Consider the following 20,278-nt stretch of genomic DNA (forward strand, 5'->3'; position numbering starts at 1 on the left):
ACAACCAAAACTGGCAAGTACAACCCCAATAAGTGCAACTTATTTGAAATCTATTGAGAATTTACTGCTTTAAAACAAAACGGAGAATGTCAAACATAATCTAAAACAGCCACATAAACTAAAAAGACTGATGAAAAAAGGAGAAAACATCATCCTGCATGACCACCTTTACTAGAGTTTATCAAATTATATTGTATTTATTGTGGTAAATTTTGATTCACTTGTAGAATTTATAATAGATTAGCCTATTTTTAATGGCATATATTTTTCAATAAAGATTTATATTACAACTGTGGCATGCCATGTTGTATATATAGTTTCTGAATGTACGGGTAGCTATTTTTCATTTTAAAAAAGGAAGAAAAAAAGTTAACATTGGCTGTAGCATGGTAATGAGGAGCCATCAATGGTCTTAACTGTAATTATGTCCTTATTGTAACAAATGCAGCCTTATTGTTAAACAATTACAAGACCTATGTCACTTTTTAGGCCAATTACAAATTAGAATCAAGAGGACCTTCTTAAAGTATTGACTAAACTATTGGTTTTCCCCAAAATGTGTTCTGCTAATAATGACAGATATAAAGAAAAACCTGGCTTTCAGATATTCCGAGAGATGACAAGAAATGTACGTTCAATGTAAGAAAATGTTAAATAAAGTTAGTTTGACCCCATGGCACTTTGATTGAAAAATTCTGTGAAACTGAAAACCTTTTAGGTGCTTAAATAAAATAAAAAACATTAGTATCCTATGCAAACAAGTAAATGCTAACTAGGCTATTACTTTATTTCAGTTATGTTATAAATGCACCACAAAAAAACTATTTGCAAAAAAATAAATAAACAAACTAACAAATAAATCTCATGAGGGAGCATGCCAAGACTTCGCTCTTGCCTCTGTCTTTCACCTTAGTCTATTTCTGTACATGCTAAAGAGTAAACTATATAAAATCATATCTTAGTAAGATACAAGTTAACATTTGAACCGCTTTATATTTATTATTGTTTTTTTTACATTTGTATCATTAGAAAGTAAGTTGAAATCCTATACTTGCATTTAAAAGTAATTAATGGGGTTGATCCATTATATCCTTCATTTCTCGGGGAACGAAGGACGCATTTCGAGGCCGCATTTGAAGGAGCCTTTGTGGACAGCCTTTGTCGCGCCGCAGTGATGCAATCGGCCTTCGAAAGTTCCAGCCTCTGAATTGGGACGCAGCTGCTGTCTGCCTGGTAACCCAGTTCTTGCTAATTACTGTTGTCTTGGCAACAAGGTGCCCAGTGTAATCTGGAAAAAATGGGTAACAATCTGCAACAAATGTATGTATTCATTAGAAGAATTCAGCCTCTTCCCTTTGGCGTTCCTTTCGGCAAACAAGACTACATTTCAATTTGTGTATTTGGGGTTAGAATAAAGTGAGATAACACACCTGACCTTACAAGATCACACTTATTTCAGTGCAACCTCGACTATGGGCTGTCGGCCACCTGTTAGACAGCAGTGTAATATGAAACGGAAAGGGCCTTCTCTGGTGTAGCATCGTGTGTTATCGTGTAATTCAATAGAGAGGATCTACACTGATTTTCACCGGAGTGAGATGTGCACATCATCATTCAGAGGAGACAATGAGTCTAATGTGCGTGTTTAGTCCAATAATTCACTTAATTTAATTCTGCAGTAACTCTTTGTATAATGTACAAAATTAGCCCACTGTACCTTATAAAACAGCAATATAAAACGTCAATATGAATGCACTTTAAGGACATTTTAATGTGAATACTTTGTATTGATATATATGCTGCTGATGTAAAAATGGACCCAACATTATTCAAAAAAAGCTGCTAATACTATTTAATGCAATCTTTTCCATAAAATGAAAGCAAATAAGGACTCCAACATGACAAAAAGCAGCATACAAGCATCATAAAACTGGCTACTTGTGCACTATAGCCTATTCCAAGTTATTCCCAAACATTCAAATGGCAATTTTACGTCCAGTATATATATATATATATATATATATATATATATATAATTACAAACTTTTACATTAGATGCGATTAATCGCGATTAATCGATTTGACAGCACTATTTTAATATAAAGATTTCAATACTGCAGCTGCAATGTGTTTAAAGGTACATGGTGGATTCTTTCCATCATCCCTCTCTTTCTATCTTTGTCCCATCAAAACAAACCGATTAAACCATTAGGCTTACCGTATGATGCAGCATGGCAAAAACAAGGTTTGAAACACTGATTTTTACTCAGTAATTCATTCCTGAAAAAAAAAACCTTTACACTGCTATACATTTTCATTGCTCACTCACAATATTTCTAAATTAGCCCAAATTTCCTCATTTACTATGACTGTTCTGTATAAATGGGATGCTATAAACATTTAGCACTGCAAATAAAAAAAATAAAAACATTTAGCACTGCGAAAAAGCGAAATCCTTCTCCAGAGATCATTTAGTAGGTATTGAGTTTAAAAACCGACCATGCGCGTAAGGATTTTGTGTTACTGTTTTTTTGTCCTGAGTGTGAATTCATGTGTGTCATATACAAGTAATTTATACAGAGTCATGAGATGCATACATCAAAACTATAGTCATTTCTCACCCATATTCTGATCCAGAAACATTTGCATTCAGCACCAACTCAAAATAATCTCAGTGTATTGCAGACAATTTAAAACGGCAGCTTTGATGTGTGCTTTCCGGTGTACTCTTTACATTTAGATTGTTTTGGCCAAATATTTTGTAGGTCATTCATTCTTAATTTGTGAAAGCAAATCCATAGTACTTTTACAAATGCTTTGCTCTTGCAAATGGTTTGTGTATGCCATTACTATCCTCGTTTCTAATCAACGAACATATGCTTTATCTTAATAGGACTTTCATCTACCTCTTAACAAAACGTGCGGCGGTCGCTGTGCAAATGTTTCGATATATTTCTAAATAAGTTCCCTTGCTCTCCATTTCCATTTGCAGCCTTCTTCAAACCTTTTCAGTGAGACGTATTGCGCCTGATTAGTTTCTTCTGAAGTACCTCACATCCTTGCTACGCCCTTAATGCTGTCAGCAGCCATCGAAGACCTCGCTGCACGGTGGAAATGATCATTCCCCCATTACCAAGGCTCTACTATTTTTAACTGGGGAATGAAACCTTCTAACCTTTCCCTGTTCACTCCCCAGCACATGTCTGAAAGGTAACTGCCCCAATAACGCACCGCGACATGTGTCAGGTGCGCTAACCGAGGCCTGCGCTCCAAGAAATCAAGGTAATTTGATAGTTCTCTGTTAGAGTATGCAGAGTGAAGAGCTCTTATAAAAGTGTTACCTTCATTGTTCCTGCTTTAAAAATGCACACAAGGTCATAGTTGGAGCTAATGAGCCCATACGAATTGGATATTATTTTTTCGAAATGCTGGAAACATGGTTAAGTGGGATAATAGCACAAACGGCTTCTGCCGTGTGCTTCCATTTTTATAGATGAACGACTAACTAAACAAATAAACAACACTGGAGTCAAGCTAAGTCAACCTGCCGGTAAAAATAGTTTTGGATCTGCAAAACACTGCCTCTGTTCTTGTTTGTTTTCCAGATACATTAAGCTTCAATTGAACTGGCATATACAAATACGGTAAGGTATTATATCCATATTTGGTTCATGATATTGTGTTATATTAGTTATATTCTTTATATTATATATTACAGTTATTTGTCACTCTGAGTTTGGTCAAATAGAAAGAATTAAGAATGTGAAAGGAGTAGAATGAATGACAGAAATTTTCACTCACTACTCTTTCCCGCTTTTTCACCATATTTTGTGTAAAAAAATAGGCTTTTTTTTTTTTTTGCTGTGAGAATATTGCTAGTTTTGAAAAGTATACAGAGGTACTTCTGTAGTACAATTCTGTCTTTGTTGCTTTTATTTACCCACCTCAAACTGTATCGTAAACCAAGAGAACAGAAGAAATCCATCTCTGCATCATATTTTGGGCACTTTTATATCCCCAAATGCTGGCACAATATTTGAACCTCATGTCTTGAACACTCTGTCAACATTTAATATCATCCAATGTAGACTTTTTCTTCATATGACCAATATTGATTGAGAATTGCAGTTCATTTTCTATGAGCACCTCGAGGGTCAATTGTTCCAAAATCCTGCAAGGAGACGGAAAACCCTGCAAAGACACTCAATAAAATGAAACTTTTGTTGAGGCGGAAAAAGAAACAGAACAAGCCTAAATATTGACAAAATATATTTGACTAGGACTTGCTGTTCCTTGGATTTTGTCCAGCTGTACGGGAGCTTCAAGCCGGCTGTGAATTGCGAATGAAGGTCTGCATGCTAGTGCATGTCCAGGGTGTTGTAGTGAGTGTAGGACTGACTTAATTTCCTTTCCAGTCACCACACCTGATTTGGCGTTAACAATCGAGAGAGAGAGAGAGAGAGTTGTAGAGAAAGATGAAAGGAAGAAAGCAGGAAGGAAGGATAGAAAACAAAAAGTAGGATGGAGGAAAAGAAGAGAAAGTAGGTAAGTCAAGAAGCAAGACGACAAAAGACAAGGAAAACAGCAAAAAGGAACGAAAAGGAAGGAAGGCAAGCTGGAGGAAAGAAAGACAAAGAAAGTGCCACAGGAAAAAAGACACTAGGAAGGAAGAAAAACCAAAAGTAGGAAAGAGGAAGGGGAAAAAGGAAGGAAGGCTTGAAGGAGGAAAGGAAGACAAATTAGGAAGACAAAGTAAGTTGCAAGGGGAAGGAAGATAAAATAAAGTAGGAAGGAAGGAAGGAAAGAAAACAAAAGGAAAACAAAAAAGTAGGAAGGAAGAAAGAAAGAACGTTGCAAGGGGGAAGGAAGGAAACAAAAGGAAAACAGGAGGAAGGTGGAAGGAAAGAAAAGGAAGGAAGGCAATGAGGAAAACAGAAAAAAAGTTGCGAGGAGGAAGAAGGAAGGAGAGAAAATAAAGGAACACTAGCAGGGAAAAAAGACAAAGACGACAGAATGTAGCATAGAGGAAGGAAGAAAACAAAAGGAAAACAAAGACAGATATAAAGCAAGAAGACAGAAAATAAGTTACAAGAGGAAGGAAGGAAAATAAGTAATCAGTCCAATAATATTGGAAGAGGGAAAATAATGGAAAGGAATGGAAGAGGGGAAAAATAAGAGGGACAACAACTCTTGTTTCCCTGCAGAAAACCAAACCAGCCTGGTCTTAGCTGGTTAACCGGTCTCTCATCCCAACCAAGCTAGTTTTCAGCTATTTAACCTAACCAACTGAACAAAACCCATCTAAAACTAGATGGTTAACCCTAGCTTAACCATCTTGGCCGCCAGGCAGGGAGACCAATACAGTAGGATTTTAGGACCTTAAAAGTTACCAAATTTTGTCTATTAAATGTAGGATAATAATCTGCATTCAATTAATCTGTAAACCCATAAAAACCCTCTCAGTGGATAGGAAGAAAACCGCGGAGAACGATCGTGCAACACGTACCCGAGACAAACGGAGACTGCATGTCGCTATCGGAACATAATCTAAAATTACGCAGCGAAGCTAACTCATTAGCATACTCATGCACTGGAGCAAAATGCACTGATTATGTTTTACTTTACACTGATGACCGAGATGTATTCATCTGCTACGACCACTGCTTTGTGTGTCTGCGTGTTCGTCCAGGGAGGGGACGGATACGTAATAATCATCCTCCCTAGATTAAATGGAGGCCATTAGACAGATATTAGGGGAACAATTGGGAGTATTGGGCCAGGCTGCACTTCACTACGATCAACGAGTGAGTCACGGCTCCGGCTAATGGTTTATCAGCCGTGTAGACACTGGGCCGTAGCGGGGCTGCGGAGGGCAGCGCACCGGGAGGCCTGGACGCTGATATTTTATCGGCCTACATGTCTCTGGCTTCTGTTCCCTCGTCTCCCGGCATTACCGGGAAAAAGTAATTACCGCTGTAATTATTTTCAAGATGTACTACTCGAAAAATATCAGCGATTTGCTTTCTTTGAAAAATACTACAACATACAGGGGGGTTATTTTGCTGCATGATGCACCATGTGCTTTTTTTTCCTTTTTTTTTTTGTGGTGAGGTTGTCATGTTATTTTCCAGGGTATGTCCATTTAGAAGTAGGATGTTTTACCGCGTTTGCGTCCACGCGTTAATTGGTCATAATTAAGGACATGCAAGCACCACAAAAAGGATGAGTGCGGTACTCATTGTGAGGTAGAGGCATTTTCGAAACCGAACGTGTGGGCTGGTTCAGTCAGAGAGGCACAAGGCAAACAAAGCTGCTCGGTCATGTCTGAGAGAGCCATGAATAATCTCTGATTGAGCCCAATTATCACAGCAGACAAATCTGACAGAAACAGAAGCGGAGGCAAAATGAGTAAGACCTATTAATATAAAAAAAATAAAATATAAAAAAATCGCGCGTGAAAAAAAAAGAAGAAGAAAAATCGTGAGAGGAAGGTTCGCGCCAAAAGAGAACAGACGAAACAATATGGTGCCGAAAGATCCAGAGGCGAAATTAGACCACCTCGTGTCAACACACAAAATAAAAGGAGGCACCTGTTTATAATAGTCACCTCCCTGGAAGAAGCTTATTTCTCCTGATGGGAGTCGGGACCCCTACTGATGAGAGGAGACCCGACTAATCTTTATGTGACCTGTCCCTAGCCGCGGGGTACGGGCAGAACACAACGCGTGCCCGGCGGTACAGTAGGCACATGGAGACTCATATTGACAGTTTGCGGTCGGTGGTATCGTTTTGCTCCCCGGGACGGCATAATCACATTATGGATGAAAGTGAAGCGTTGTCTGTATAAATAGGCATCGAGTCAGGTGGGTTTTACCCCGGTGAGCCTCTGTGCCGAAAAGTAGGGTGGAAGTCATTTAGTTGGTATGACTAGTGCAGTGCTGCCACCATGTGGTGAGTGCGCATATGTTAACACGTGCATATTTCATATTAATGACATGCTGATCCTGTTTAAAAGGAACTAGGGAAGAAAAATAACACCTGCCTTTTCTTTTTCAGAGTATCTGAGCTGGTTCCCCATGGATTCATGAAGTCTTTTGTCACTTTTTTGCCGTCAGTCAAAGACGACAGCACACGTAGGCTACTCCATTGCAAGCCTTTCTCCATTAAACCAGAGGAGGGCAGTGCTAATCACAGTAGCTGTTCTTTAATAATGTACAATACAAGACCCCGTTTGGAGCTCTTAGATTCTTACATTTATTTCAATGTTTTTTTTATTATTTTATTTTTTATACAATGTGATTTCTGGTAGCCTATCAGATTGACTCCAAAAAGAATGTTACTAAAAAGTGCATGATTATTTTCGATATAAAGCTTTGATAAAACCTGCCTGTTTGGCTTTGATTAGGTCAGAGGATATAATTATGAGAATTTAATGATAAATTAGAGATTTCATTTTAAATTACTATTATTATTTTACATGAACATCATTGTAGTCTCTTGGACCCAAATGTTAATATAAGCGCTTCAACTTTTATATTATATTATAATATTAATAATTTCATTTACACAATTTTTTTCTTAAGTGCAGCTGTATTTACAGTAAAAACACAATAATGGATGCTTGTCTTGACCAAATAGACTACAAGAAGACAAATGCTTATGGGAAATGGCTAAAAAAAGCAATCTCTCTCTGTCATATCCAATTAATGTTTATATAATTTGCCCACATGAGTCAGACTAATGATTCAAGTTATTGATTTCTCTGTCTACTTTTAGGGAAGTCTTCTCCAGAGGACGAGATCTGTGAGTTTATCCTCAAACGTGGAATAACATCATGCTGTGTCAGGTATTTTTAGCTAAAACATATGCTTTTGTTTGCAGTTTGACAGGTTTTGAATGTATTTCTGACTTATATTTATGTCTAAAAAAACTACCTTCCCATAGTGTTTGCTTTATAATGTTATATTTAATGCACTCGCACATCTTGTTTAGACATGGTAGCAGATCTATTGAATACTAATAATACAATTACAAGTAATTAGAAACTCAGGTTAACTTTGTAATAATAATAAAAAAACAGTGTTCATTGTTATAAAGCAACTAACAAGACTTAGCTTTTCATTATTCTATGTGTGGTGTGTAAAATGAAGTGTGAGCCAATGTTTATTGTTTGCAAGCAATATTAAACACATGCTTAAGACAGTTTATTCAGCATCAAATGCTTTAATTGGAATAATTCCTAAGCTGACATGAGGTCTATTGGAAATGCGCAAGAAGGGAGCTACAATTACACATAAATAAATATTCCTGACAGTGCTAACACAATCGCTCTCAATGTGCATTAACTATAATCCCCACAGTTCCTGCTGTTTGACCATTGAATAAAACTCTATTAAATGTAGTCGGTCATAGAGCTTTTGTTTGGAGATCTGCTGCTCAAGAGTCAGTCTAGGATGTGGTAACACACCAGAAGCCCAAACAAAAGGAATTAAATTCTCATTCATGGATGTTACATAAGCAACCAATTGAATATGTATCTCGAGGTCTATTTGATGCACAGCAACAAACAATCAAAAGCTTTCAGCCAATGACAGCGCCCCCATGTGGTTGTGGATTTTAGTGCCAAATTTTACGAAATGAAAAGTATTAGTGAAACAGTTGTTTTACTTTAAGCTTCAAAAAATGCTAATGTCAGCATTCAATCAAAGTGGAACAGAAACATTTACACAATAAATATTCACCTAGTTCACCTACTGCACTGTGATTTTGTGCAATATTTTAGCATTTATGCAATCAGATGAATTATTCATGAGCTTGAATCTGGCTGCTACTGTCTTTCTGTATCTTACCACTAGATGGCAATAGTTAGCTTTCTAACAGCTTGAGCAGCATTTGAATATTTCATCATGACTACAGTAGAATAGAGAGAGAGAGTGACTCAGACTTGCAATGATTTCACAAATATGAGAAGAAAAAGAGAAACATGTATTTCTTAACTCCAGGAGTCAAATTTAATGTTCACCATTCATAGTCTAAAATAATCATTGCATGCTCATATATTGACCCATGTGGCTTCTACTCTGACTAAGGTCTATATGTAAATTATTTTGAATGAAAATAAGGCTGTCCATTTTATAAGTACAGTCTTAGGGGTGAATTTATATACAGTTAAACCCTTTAAAAGCAGTATGCAGTTTAAAAAAAAGAAAAGAAAATGCAAACATACAGTTTAACCATGGTGCTAAATGGTGAAAAAGTGCTGATCAAATTAAGACATTTCAGTGAAAAACACACCACCTTTTTATGTGAATTGGGGTTATTATAGATTTTTTCATTTTTCTGTGTTACCTAATTTGTATAACAAACAGCGTGTTCAAATGTCTGATTTTCTAACTGATGTCTAGTTTTTTGTCGGAAAGCCTTGTTTTCAATGTGTTGTGGGCTGAACGCTTCACCGAGGTACATAACAGTACAACCGAATTAACTAATCAGTCAAACCAACCCTAATTGAGGTCCATGGTGTGATTAATGTAACGTTTGTGGGTGGTATTAAGTGCTTGATATGAGTTCCTATTTTGACACAGCATGGTGTATTTATTTGCATGTTCCTCTGTCTAAACAACTCCTCCTCTCTGCAGCAGTCTGGTTTGAAACATTGTCATGAATCAGAGGGGACGGAGATGTTGTCCAACCTATGGTAGGAAAACAGAGAGGGGAAAATGAAAGAGAAACAGAGGGCATCGTGCTTCTCACAAGCTGACAATTCCACCGACTCTGTCAGACAGCAGTTGACTGCTCCTCTGCTATTCCTGTTCGAGGGCTGAACCCACTCTGCCTTGTTGGCACAGATATTTTTAGCCCTGGCGTTTGGCAGAGAGACCAGCACTAAGAGTGATGGGGCCACACAGGCCTCCAACGGCAAAAGGGCAGCAGTGGGAAGAAGAGGGCGGAGGCGGGCAAGGTCACATGGGCCACTGGAGACGAGAGAGTGGAGGATGAGGTAATGAGATCTGGTGATTGAGTCTTGTGAAATCTGTCTTTGACAGGCTGCTTCTTGCACCTGTGAAAGGCATGGTATTTTCTTAAATTTTCAATTATGTAGGCAAAATCACAACTAAAATGATTGGAAATGCACCCAAAATTGGAAATGATATTCCAAAAAACAAACAAATGTTCAGATATTTCCCAAAATATATTTTATAGTTCATTGTTTGGCATATGAGTTCCAACTCTAATGTTGAATTGATAGTAAGGTAAATCTCTCTCTCTCTCTTTTTCTCCCTTTCCTTTCTTTTCTATTCTTTTTTCTTTCACGGTTTTCATTTTTGGAAAGCATACAGCTAAAAAGACTAAATGTTGTATTGCTTCAGGAAACTCACAGTGATGTAGATAATGAAGCCGATTGGAAAATGTGCTGGAAGGGGCAACAGATACTTAGTCATGGGCCAAATTTTAGTGCAGGTGTGGCAATTCTTTTTTCTCCGGAAACTTGAGTTAATATTTTAAGCTCCGAAGAAGTTATACAAGGTCGTCTTGTTTTAGTGAAGGCTGAAATTGAAGGTTTTCTTTTTTTGTTTCATAAATGTGTATGTACCGAATGTGGGACATGAGAGAAGCACGTTTTTTAAGATTTAAAAAAAAATCTTGAAAAAGTGGAATATTGAAACAGTGTCACAATAATGACAATGTGATCAGACTGGAATTGCACAGAAAATTTTACCATTGATCGAACCTCTGCGGTAAATACTCCATTTACCTGTCTAAATTTGTCAAATAAACAGAACTTTTATGTGGATGATCAAACACAGAGGTGGACGAAGTACACAACTTCCTTACTTGAGTGAAAGTACAGATACTACTGGTCAAATATTACTCACTGTAAACCCTAACGCTCAAAATAATTAATTGGTTTGAGTAGGACAAACTTAAATTAAACTAATTTGTTCAGTCAAATGAACTTTTATGAGTATTTAGCACTTTCTTTTAAGTTCACAGAACTGATATATTTTAAGTAAACTGAACTGTTTCATTGTTTTGAGTTTTATGAAATGATTTATTTTAATTTAAACAAACTTAAGTTTAACTGAAACGGCTGGGATGTCTATTTCCCAGCTTTGCCGATGTCACTTGAATGGGAGAGTAAATGCTAAAATTAAGTGTAATATAATGTTTTTTTTTGTGCAAGATTAATGTTAAGTGGGAGATTTAGTAGTGATTAATGTTTTGTTATGCTAATTTAGAAGAATTTCTGTTATTGTTGGTTTTAGGATAGTTACCATCATGGTGACAAGTGGTGCATGCGGCTTGATTTGAGAGCAAATAAAATCTATATATTGTTGTACTCATATAGAAAGTGCTGTATAACATACTATTGTTAGCATGATAACATGTTAGCAAACTGGCTTGTTAAAACTATAAATTAATACTAATGAAAGTGTTCACAATGAGATTACATGAAGGTTTTAAGTTAAATGTAGGAAATAGTGTACTCTGATTTTAATTGTTCTTAACTTGAAATGTTTAAGTAGCCTACAAACTTAAAATCTTAAGTTCTGCTTACTTAAACTTTGAATTTCAAAACTTAAAAAATTTGAGGCAATCGATTGCCTTAAATTTTTTGAGTTCTGCTAACTTATTCGGGTTTACAGTGCTCCGTTACAAGTAAAAGTTGTAAAGACCTATTTTTACTTAAGTAAAAGTACAGAAGTACTCGTTTTTAAAAATACTTAAGTATCAAAAGTAAAAAGTAAATGTCAATGCATTGTTTTATTATTGTTGCATTGTTGTATGTAATACTTAAAGTACCGTATGCCTCTGAATCTATGCCTGCATACCCTCATATCAATATCACATTTATTTCTAGAACACAGTTCCAGTAGTGGGATTGAATGTGAGATTGAATAAGTGCACTCAATAACGTCCACAATGGTTTCGGACACCCAAATGGCTGTTCCCTCAAATATTGCCCTATTTAAAGTTTTTTGGCTTTTAGTATGAATATGTTCGCCTTACTGTTATCTATAAGCTAGTGTGCAAAAAAGTGACAAAATTCGCATTTAGAAAACCAAACCCAACGTTGAAAATGAAAATCAGGTTTATGTCAGAATCCAATGTCAGATTGACGTTGATCTCCAACGTTGGACAGACGTTGTATTATGGTTGAAAATGAAAATCGGGTTGACGTCAGAAACCAACATCAGTCGGGTTCTGACGTCAACCCTACTTTTATTTTCAATCAATATCCAACGTCAATCTGACGTCGGGTTCTGATGTCAATCAGATGCAGGGTTCTGACGTCAACCCGACTTTCATTTCCAACCAAATGCAACCCCTGCAACCAAAATCATCCACTGACTGATGTTACTTTCTACTCAAGGACCTTGACAGAATTGTAGTGGAGTAAAAAGTACGATATTTGTCTTTCAAATGTAGTGAAGTTAAAGTAAAAAGTTTCCAGAAAAAATAATACTCAAGTAAAGTACAGATACTCAAAAAGTGTACTTAAGTACAGTACTCAAGTAAATGTACTTTGTTACTGTCCACCTCTGATCAAACATAATACTGCCAGACAATATACTTGGGTAAAAGTATCTGATAATAGTGCGAGTGCTGCCCGGTTGGACAGAATTTATATATCTAAATGTTTTAGTAATCGGGTCATTGAGTGCTCAATTTTACCAGTGGGGTTTTCAGATCATCATATGGTTTTTATGTCATTAGTTTTGTCACAGTCTTTAAGGAAATCTTCATATTGGCACTTTAATGCTAATTTATTACAATATGTTAATTTCTGTAAACATTTTGTAGTTTTCTGGGCAATGGTGGGAAATTGGAAAAACACAAATACAGATGTTTTGTCAGCAATACACAGTCAATTCCACAAATATAATAAAACTATTCAAACTATTGAATGATCTATAGATTCAATAGAGAAAGATTTGTTGGATAGACATGACCCTGGTTTTGTCTCACAACAAAAAAAGAGTGAGTTGGAGTCCTTTCTAAATGAAAGAGTGAAAGGAGCCTTGGTGAGGTCTCGTTTTATTTCAGTAAATGAGATGGATGCCCCAAGTGCATATTTCTTGAACTTGGAACGTTCAGTAGCGCACCACAAACAAATGGCCTGCCTCCGTCTGCCTGATGGAAGGGTTACCACTAACATTGCAGAAATGCATCATCATGCAGTGGATTTTCACATTTTTAGATCAGGAAAAAGCTTTTGATCGGGTAGATCACAGTTATTTATTCAACTTAAAGTTTTTGGTTTCGGGGAAGGTTTTTTATATTGTATACAACTCCTTTATGCTGGTGCTTCATGTGTGGTAAAAGTTGGGGCGGTTTGAGTAAACCCATATCTGTCCAAAGAGGAATACGGCAAGGTTGTCCGTTGTCTAGTTTGCTGTATAGTATTGCCATTGAACCTCTACTTTTTAATTTAAGAAAGACTTTATGTGGGTTTTCAAAACCAAATGTGATTAAGAATGCAAATGTTTCTCTTACTGCTTATGCTGATGATGTGACTGAGTTGGTTAGCAGTGGGCAGGATATTAATGCTCTGTCTGAAGTCCTTCATTCATATGAGAAGGCTTCATCAGCAAAAGTAAATTGGGACAAAAGTTTTTGGGCAGGTCAAGATACTCTACATTGTTTACCATCACTGCCAGGAAAGCTTAATTGGGGCAAAGAAGGGTTACAAATCTTGGGAGTTCATTTTGGTTCAAGTGATTTTCAGAAGTTGAATTGGGAGGGTGTAAGGGGGAGAGTCTTGATTGTCAATAACTTGGTTGCTTCCACATTGTGGCACAGATTTAATGTGCTACGACCAACTGCTGGACTAGTGCAAGAAGTACAAAGAAAGTTGGTGACCTTTTTCTGGTCCGGACAACATTGGGTGCGTTCCTCTGTACTGTTTCTTCCGATACAAGAAGGAGGCCACAGTTTGGTGGATATCAGGTCCAGGCTAATGACATTTCGTTTACAAGTTGCCCAGAAACTATTATACAACAATGATAGTGCTTGGTTTGACACCGCAGTGGCACTTTTGAGAAGAGCTGGTGGAATGGGACTTGATAAGCATTTGTTTCTGATGAAGCTAGAAGAGACTCAGCTTACAGATCTTACTCTTTTCTACAGATCTGTTCTGGAAGCCTGGAAAGTTTTTTTTTTTTTTTTTCAAGATCACCTAAAGTACCTGCTGGGATGTGGCTGTTGGAGGAACCATCTAAAAGTTTCTAAACACTTTCCAGCCTTCGAGACTTTTATCCTCAGCCTTTCTGCGTTCGCGTTTACTGTCTGCTGGGTGCACAAAGCTGGTTCATATACTACACACCAGTTCGGAATCCTTGGGCAAGAAAGAATCCTTGGGTTGGTTAAGTCAACGCGAATATTACAAAAACTCACCACAGAGGTGATTGGAGAACTGGATTTTAACTATCGTTCTTTCCTGGACAATCCAGCTATGATAGATGAATGGAGAAGTGGATGTGAGTATTGTTTTCCCTCTCTGACTGTAAGAGCTGCTGTGGGGGACTGGCAGGAAGAGAAGAAATGACTACTGTCATTCAGAGCTCCACAAATGGACGGATTTGAGTCAGTGGGAAAGAAAGCCCTTTGTGTCACCGTGTAAAGATGTCTAATTTACATTCTTTGACTGGGGTTCTGTCAACGAAATGGACAGACGTTTTTGGTACTGACTCTTCCCCTAAAGGTAGTTGGCGTATCCTGTACAAACGTCCGATCGACCAGCGGACTGGTGACCTCGAGTTGAGGATTGTACATGGATCTATAGCTACAAACAGACATGTGGTGCATCTTGATCCTATAGTGTTAGTGTGGGTTGTCCTTTTTGTGCAGAGATTGAATCTGTTTTTCATTTGTTTATGCAATGTACAAGGTTGATGGATCTTTTTTCCTTGTTAACAGAGTGGGTTACATCTTTGCGTGAAACTTTTTCTTTTCAGTTGTTTATCTTTGTCCAAAGTACACCGTTGAGCAAAGTAATGTTTTGGTTTTATTTAATTTCTTATTCGGTAATTCAAAATTAGCCATCTGGAAAACTAGGAAAAATAAGATATAAGGACAAGGTGCAGTAAATCCAATTTTTATGTTTTTGGGCCTTGTGGGTTCTCGTCTCAGAGTGGAATATGCGTATTGCAAATTGGTTTGGCGTTTACCACTTTTTATGGAAATTTGGGGGATAAACCATGTCTTATGTACAGTTTATGAAGTTGAATTGGAGTTGAAATTTTAGTGTTTATTTATTTTTTGTAATGATGAATGATTGTTATCATCATCATCATATTGTGGTGAACAAATATGTTTGTTTATAATGTTTGTTAAAATAAAAGTGTGTTAAATTTTCTCTCTCTCTCTCTCTCTCTCTCTCTCTCTCTCTCTCTCTCTGTGTATTATAAATATAGAGTGAGCTTTAGATAGAGTGATTTTGTAATTTGGCAACTAAACATTTTAGAAGCCATTGGCTCAGATATTAGTCTGTAGCTCTGCATTAATCGACCTCAGAGTAAAAAAATAATTGAACAAAAGAATTTGTATTTTACTTCTCTGTTTCACTATGTTCTTAGTACAATGTTTTTTCTCATCTTTAACAACTGTTTGCTATCACAGGACTGCCAAAACAGCCTAAACCCTTCACAGTGTATTGCCTCATCTTTTTTTTGTTTTGCAGACTTTGTATGCCCGGATTGTATAATGGCTCCTCCTCAGTTACTGATAGACTTCTTTTCCTGCCTTTTAGCTCTCTTCCCAGCAGGTCTCTTTCTTAGATCCACCTGTGTGCCGAGCTCTGCGGAAAGCACTAACATATTCCCTTTGTTAGCTGTACCTCCACAATTTGTCTCCGCATGGATGACCTTGACTGCTCCAGTCCTAAAATAGACCCTGCACACAGGTGTTTTTTATCGCTTCCTCAAGACTTTATTATCACATGCAGGTTTTCTTTCTATAAATGGAAGATCTGAATCTTACGCTATCAACCGTCTCCTGCCAAGTCAAAGCAATCTGTCGTTTGGCATTCGGTGCTGCAGATTACTTGTTGCTATGTGAAGGTTTTAAGGCTTTATGTTTTGGAAAGTCACATTTCTTGAATACATTTTCTAATCACCTAGTTTGTACTATAAATACTACTATACATTTGTAGGCCTATATATTAAGGTTCAGTTGATATCCAAAACAGTGAATTAAATAATTTTTGCACTGATATATTTGACAACTTGTTTTCCTGGCTTTCCTGGTAATTAAAGCACATGATGCAGTCAGCGAAAACAAATGGATAAACAAAGATTTACCAACACCAAAATGTTTCTCCTATTCAGATGCGACTGCAGCCAGCAACAGGGCATTTCGTTGGCAGGTTAGCATCTATTTATGTTGTGTCATGCCAGGTAGCCCTGTCCACAATGAGATCTCAATGGTCCAAATGTAAATGTAGACAGTATCAAATTGTTGACTAACGTTGCAGCTACATGTCAACCAACTCTCATTAGAGTATTAGTAGACTATCTGCTTAATTTTTGCTAACACTTGATGGTGCCTCAATAGACCCTAACCACTACTAACCCTACCCTCGGTACAGTATATAATACTCAACTAATACTCTAACACGAGTTAGTTGACATGTAGGTGTAATGTTACTTATAGTCAAAAGAATGTTTAAAGGGGACTATCAAAATAAAGTGTAACCAAATACTTAGCTAACATGAAATTAACTGAATAATTGCTAGCAAACTGCTAACAGAGAAGATTGGTTTGAAAAACAACAACAACATATAGCTATGTAATGCAATTAACAAATGATAGCAAACTGCTAACAGTGAAAAATATCAAGTAATAGGCTACTTAGCTAAATGGAGTAGATGATAACAGAGCAAAGCAGATTGAAATATAGATAGGCAACAAAATTAACAAGAGCAGTGCTTGCAAGAAAATCTGACTGAAAAATACATAGCTAATGTATGAAATTAACAAAAAGTGCTAGCAAGCTGCTAACAGACTGAAAAACTGAGTAATACTTTGCTAAAATCAAGAATAGGCCTAGATGCTACTGCTTAGCTAACAAATTACTACTGAAATGAACAATAGGCTAAGTGTTAACAAGCTGCTAACAGAGTGTAAAGATTGACTAATACTTAGCTAGAAGGCTATGACATCAAGAATAGATGTGCTAGCATGCTGCTAACAGTAGAGCAGACTGGAAAATAGACAACAAACCAAATTAACAACAGAAGTGCTAACAAGTTACTGACTGCAAAAGAGATCCTAAATACTTAGCAAACTAGAAGTAAGCTACTAGCTAACAGAAAATCGGATTTAAAAATAGCTATTAAAAATAAATGAACAGTAACTGTTAGCAAGTGAAAAGATTGAGTAATACTTAGCCAATATATGAAAAAATAGATGTGCTAGCAAGCTGTTAACAGAGCAATGATTGAAATATAGAATCAACAACTGAAGTGCTAGCACAGTAATGACAGAACAGCCTGAAAAATAGATAACTTAAAATTTACAACAGATAGCTGGCTGCTAACAGAGCAAGTAGATAAAATAAAAATACTTCACTAACTTATGAAATTAACAATATAATTGCTAGGAAGCTATTACAAGGTGCAACAGGTGAGCTAACACAGGTCACGAAATATTTAGCTTATTTTATCAAGCAAAAATAAACATGATTCTCAAATAAACATAATTTTGCTCAGAAAAGTCCATGAGGAGGATTGAGAGGGAACTTGGGTATGAGATCAAAGTGCATGATATCTCAAGTAGACCTAGACCTGGGGCTGGAGCATCAGTCTCTGAGGACACGACTGGCTACTGTGCCACAGGCTCGCTCTGCTCATCCTCAAGAAATAACTTGCCTGCAGCCCGCTGTCATGCCATCTCTGAGTGTGAATTGAGTCTGTGTGTTGCCAGTGGTTATAGATGCTATCAGTCAAGCACCACACATCCACATGCCCGTACCTGCGGTCTGACGCCAGCAAACCAATCTATATTCTGCTGGAACGTCGAGAGCATGTGTTAGCTGACAAACAAATAAAGCCAACAATCGGTTTGATGGGGAGAAGTCGGGAAAATGAGAATTTGAACGAATCTTTAAAATAATTCCCACGCTCTGTGTATTAGCAGAAAGATGGTTCTCACTTCTAAAGTGTGAGATGGAATTAAATATCCACCCCACTGAGTTTTTGTCACCGTTCCTCTGCAAAGCCGCAGCGATTTCACATCTCTCTATAGCGGGTCTTTGATATTAATGCGGGTGTTTTTATAGTGAGAGGAGGTATTTTTCTTCCCTTATTACTCTCTCCATTGAAGAGCGGTACAGACAGAGAAATTCGATTGTCCCGAAATAAGGCTGTCCTTCACGGTGTTGACATTTCCAAGAGGCAACTTCAAATTGAGATCTACCTTTTAGCAACTGCCTGACTGACCCAGACTCATTCGCACGGCTGTTAATCTGTGGGAAATAAACGTTTCATAAAAACGGAGACCAAATTCTGCTTAAAAGTCAATTGCTTAATCCGTAAATAGTATTAATAACCCAACCTCTGACCCCAGGTAATTAGTCTCAGGGTTTAAAAAACCCTCTCACAGTCAGGTGTTGCTTTCACACAGAGATATTTGCACTTTCTCTGATTTATGAATTCCAGTTGGTAAAGTAACAGTAATTTTTTATAATGCTTAATTAAAGTGGCCATTAAATAACGACTCCCCTGCTGTATTTTTCAAGCTTAATCACATTGGTGCATTTCGTTATAAAAGACAGACTTGGCAGAATATTAGAGGCTAGTGTTGTATTACCGTCTGTGAATGCAAAAGCACAGTTCACTCCTTTTGTTTCTAATATAGTCATAAAACACATCTTTACATACTTATAATTCAGTAGACTCTGCAAAGAGAATCAAAGCACAGGCATTTTAATATTATTTCTGGAAGCGCATATTACCACCTTGGTTTTCACCCAGGGTTCATTTGAACGTGTGAGTAAGTAGTTCCCATATGTTTCTCCAGATGATGGTAATGTTGTTGCCCTCTGCTGGTACAATAGATAATTAGTCCTGTCAAAATGACCTCTCAATGCAAGGACTAATTTATGCCTTAACAGGAGAAAATAACCAGTGTTTCTTTAAATGGACCTAAGTGTTGTATTTTTTGTTCTATTTAAAAAATGTATAATACTCATGTTTTTTGTCCTTCTTCATATACTCCATATTTGTCAACCACTTCAGATTTAATTTTTACTTGAATGTGAAGTTTTAAGGTTCACTCAACAACCCAACACATTTCTGAACAGGACGTCCCCTTGATACTCCGACTGTTGACAGATGTCTTGTGTTTTGTTCGACATATTTAACTCTGGCACATATGTCAGCGCGCCCATGGACAAAGGCTTCTCTTTGAAAATGACATCTGCACAGGCCACGGAGGTGACCATAGGCCAGGGGTTGAGTCCTGCAGGCATCTCTCTGCTGGTAATTTCAAACTGTGGTTCAGAGATCTACAGCCTGAAGGACAGAACTGTCGCTTACAGTCCTGACAGACCGCTTACCATGTGAATCTTTCTTTCCTCACAGATTATAATCCATATGAACTCTAACGTATAGCCTATATAAGAAATTAAGTAATACTTTTATTCAGCAAGGATATACAAAATTTATCAAAAGTGATAGTACTTTCTGTTCTGGTCTGTGGAGTGATGAAACAAAACTTTTTGGCCCTATGGATCAGCGGTATGTCCGGAGGAAGAAGAATGAAGCATATGCTGAAAAGAACACTCTGTCTACAGTTAAGCATGGTGGGGCTCGGTGATGCTCTGGGGCTGCTTTACATCCTCTGGCACTGTAAACCTGCAGCGTATGGAAGGCAAGATGGATTAGTTGAAGTATCAGGAAATCCTAGGAGAAAACGTCATGCCGCCAATGAGGAAGCAGAAGCTTGGGCGTAAACAGGACATCAATGATCCCAAGCATACCTCAAATTTCACCAAGGCTTGGTTGCAGAAGAAGTCCTTGAAGATTCTACAGTGGCCATCACAGTCACCTGACTTGAACCCCATAGAAAATCCCGGGTGGGATTTGAAGAAGGCAGTTGCAGCACGCAAACCCAAGAATATTACTGAACTGGAAAACCATTGTTCATGAGGAATGGGCTAAAACTCCTCCGAAAGAATCCTCCAAGGATTCTGATTAGCAATGGGGGTTAAATAATTTCGATTGAAACTATAAGTTATTTATTATTTGATTATTTTGTATAGCCGACTTGTTTT

At 37.3% G+C, this 20,278-nt stretch overlaps 1 long non-coding RNA gene across 1 annotated transcript; it reads left to right on the top strand.

Moving 5' to 3' along the window:
- The first annotated feature begins 2,471 nt into the window (after positions 1-2,471).
- Positions 2,472-10,156, top strand: LOC309490907. Its single transcript, XR_014202871.1, has 4 exons — positions 2,472-3,644; positions 7,057-7,133; positions 7,777-7,846; positions 9,639-10,156. It is a non-coding gene; the product is annotated as an uncharacterized lncRNA (long non-coding RNA).
- The last annotated feature ends 10,122 nt before the right edge of the window (positions 10,157-20,278 follow it).

This window comes from Leuciscus leuciscus (assembly GCF_965113295.1).
Source record: "Leuciscus leuciscus genome assembly, chromosome: 25".
Classification (NCBI taxonomy): Eukaryota; Metazoa; Chordata; class Actinopteri; order Cypriniformes; family Leuciscidae; genus Leuciscus; species Leuciscus leuciscus.